Raw genomic sequence first — 3296 nt, 5'->3', positions numbered from 1 at the left:
GGATCTTTTTGTTGAAGCTCTTCGAACTGGTGGTAGTTTCTTTCTCTTTTTACGCTTTACTCGTTCTATTTTGTCCAACTCGTGTAGTAGTGGGGGTATATTTTCAACTGTCTGAGGGTGCTCACCATCATCATCACCCCACCCAGTTCGTCGGGGACTTTCTATACTTTGCGAACTGCGACTAGTAATCTTCGAGGAAGACCGTGGCTCGACTGAGGTTGATGAACCCTTCTCGGTGTCTGTATCCCCCGGGAAGGTTTGATTTCGTTGAGAGAGTTTCCATCTGACCACGGCTTGACCGCCGATAACAACTAACACTCCAATCGTTGAGAGTAAAATAATAGCCCAGATACTGACACCTGTTGAACCACCTGAAACAAAGTTTATACGTACAGACCGAATTAAAGAGAGAAAAACTGGCACAACAAAACAAGAAGTCTTTTATATTACCCCTTAATATGTTTTCTTGAGTTTTGTCCCTCTAACTCCGAGTTGTTAATGAAGCCGTATATAATTATAGCATTGGGTAGAAACTAATATAAATAAACCAAAGTAAATTTAGTTTAAGAAAAAAAAAGGAAAATAAAAGGAAATTCTGAATGCTTTGACCAATGACGTGGGCTCGAGGTTATGTGACACAGAATGTCCAGATAACATAAATATCGCATTTATAGTATGTTCTTGGGTTACGCATGGGATAATGGGCAATGTGCTACCTGGGAAATTATAGAAATTATATAAAAAGATCCCCTCCATATTTTCCTCATTTTTACGCCCCGTGTCTTGTTGTCCGTCGCCATCACGTTTGAATAAAGTCTTTATACAGTGGTAAACGTAGAACATTTTTATCGTACCAACGGAGGTGTCTTATCTGTACCCCCCCCCCCCCCAAGTTTTAAAATTTACAAAACAGCTTGAAAACTCAACCTTATGTCAATTAGTGAATTTTGTCACTATCTATCAACAGAAAGTAGTTGTCGTTTTTAAGCGCCCAGTTCTTATCAAAGGTGTACCCACATTATTAGTGAAACACAAAACGTAAGACTTGGCATGGTTTCAAATGTTCACAAGCTTACATTTGAAGTGTCCTATACCTTTAAAATTAAAACATCAAATACAAGTAGTGAATTATATACGTACTTTCCGCATCGGGTTGTCCTCCTGGTAGAAAACCCCTCGTTCTCCCATCTGAATTGAAGGGGGGGGGGATAAGGAAAACAACCAGTTATTCAAGGCACAAGTAAATTCAGGGAATTAGAACAAACACTCTTCATTATTCGCGGACCTCTTCTCGCGGAAGATCAAAACATGGAATTTTGTTTTTCAAAAGTTTTCAGATCATAGTTAGTATTTTACTGTTTTGGTTAGATCAGCAAAACTGACTGCATAATTTAAATGCAACAGTCAACAGTAATCGCTTACAATGATCTTTGTAAAAGTGACTGTGGGTTTTTATCCCTTTGTGTTTTGGGGATTAAAAGTAACAATGGCTATCGGATTAGGGTCCTAATTATCATCTTTTGACTCGGAACTGTCAGGCTGTTAATTAAGTAACTTCGAGAAAAGGTAGTCAAATTTAGAGAGGCAATAATAGGAGAAATAAGAAAGAACAAATTTAAATGTCGGGTTTATTACTTGGACACAATAATGATCTATTATAGTAGTAGGTGGGGAATTTCATGAACGTACATTTCACTCTCATCAATATAATGTAGTTATAGTTTCGCGGCAAACAGTATCTCTGATGTTGTGTATAGCAGAAAACAAATCAATTTTGATTCTCTTTACAAAGGGAATAAAGATTTAAGTTTTTCCTTTATTTGTCTAGAGATGTTTTGCGGCAGTTTCCTGTCCTCTATCCAACGTCTATTATATGTACTACAGTGGATTTCAAAATACAGTTCAGCTTTGAATACTCTATATAAATGTGATACAGATCTCAATAAGAGAAACTGCACCTGCTACATTCTAGTAAGATATCAACGTATTGCTACATTTTATCTAAAATTAATAAACCCTTTCAATGAACAAACTGCAACAAGATGCAGACACGCGGGCGCCAATGTTTTGATGTCTGCATTCATCATGTTGATGTCTGCATGGATGATGGCACGTCATGCTCAGTTCATTTAATTGAGACAAAATGTTGCAAAAAAAACATAAGTGTATTCATTCAAGCTTGCTGTGGTATGTTTAGTTTCTTATCAGCTGTTCCATGATTGTATCAAACTGAGAAGCTGTACGGTATTTTGAAATTTACTGTATCTACATAGTTTGAGCGTGATTTTAAAGCAAATTAAAATTTCATGACTTCATTTCTGAATCAATCTTTGTATGGACTATAAAAGAAATCAAATCTGTTAAATTATTGATCCAGATATACTTACTTGCTAATTTTTTGCAAATAAATGCGAACTCATTGTAGCAAGATTGTACAAGCCATGATCCGTCTCTCAGATCGAAAACTGAGCATTTCTCTATGCCTGTCCAAAGACCGGGGTAGCCGTCTGTCCAACTGAAGGAGAGAATAATATTTTTTTTTAAAGTTATTCAAGAACTTGATGTGAGGGTGGTAGATGAATATGAAAACGTGATTTTGCAACCATTGAAATAACGAACCCACGTCCTTAGCAACTATAACAGATGAGCAACCTGACATAATAATCGTAATACCCATGTTAAAACTCGGTCAAAATGTTGTGATTTTTGTTGAGACGAAGTCAATTTTTTATCAACAACTTCTGAGGAAATTCTGTATATAAAATTTATGATGTGGGTACCGAAGAGAAAACGACTTACTTTTGATAAGAGTAACTTGATCGATCTATCCATTTTAGACCGTTGGATGATTTGGAGTTGTACTTCTCTAGTCCAATCCAGAGGTACGTCCATGGCGATGCTAGTTCAACTAGAAAGAAGACAGAAAGAAATGGTACTGATCCGAGGTTGAGTCAAATAGATGCAGATAACGGTGACTGATATATTGTTTTATAATCCGCATTGACTGTAAGGCACGTCGTGTCGTTCCGCACTCACCACCCACCTCTCTCCTCTGTGAGAGGGATTTACCAATGTGTACGTGTGAGGGTGCTCCGTCAAGGCGGACCTTACAGACTATCGTCTCCAGTGAATGATTATAAACACAGTTTTCAATGTTTGAATACGTTTTTGTACCTCAGTGGGCTTTTCTAGAAGTTTGATTAGAATTACTTTGTTTTATCATACGACTGCCCATGCACCGTCACCTTCGATTTCCCACAAGTTGATAACACCATAGATTATAAGATACGTCGTGT

General features: G+C 37.3%; 1 long non-coding RNA gene across 1 annotated transcript; it reads right to left on the bottom strand.

Moving 5' to 3' along the window:
- Positions 1 to 212: 212 nt before the first annotated feature.
- LOC144437125 (uncharacterized) lies at positions 213 to 2456 on the bottom strand. Its single transcript, XR_013480992.1, has 3 exons — positions 2388 to 2456; positions 1141 to 1188; positions 213 to 371 (listed from the first exon to the last, which is right to left on the bottom strand). It is a non-coding gene; the product is annotated as an uncharacterized LOC144437125 (long non-coding RNA).
- Between the last annotated feature and the right edge of the window lie 840 nt (positions 2457 to 3296).

This window comes from Glandiceps talaboti, chromosome 7, assembly GCF_964340395.1.
Source record: "Glandiceps talaboti chromosome 7, keGlaTala1.1, whole genome shotgun sequence".
In the NCBI taxonomy this organism is placed as follows: domain Eukaryota; kingdom Metazoa; phylum Hemichordata; class Enteropneusta; family Spengelidae; genus Glandiceps; species Glandiceps talaboti.
The sequence above is the reverse complement of the archived record's forward strand: the minus strand, read 5'-3'. Positions and strand labels throughout refer to the sequence as shown.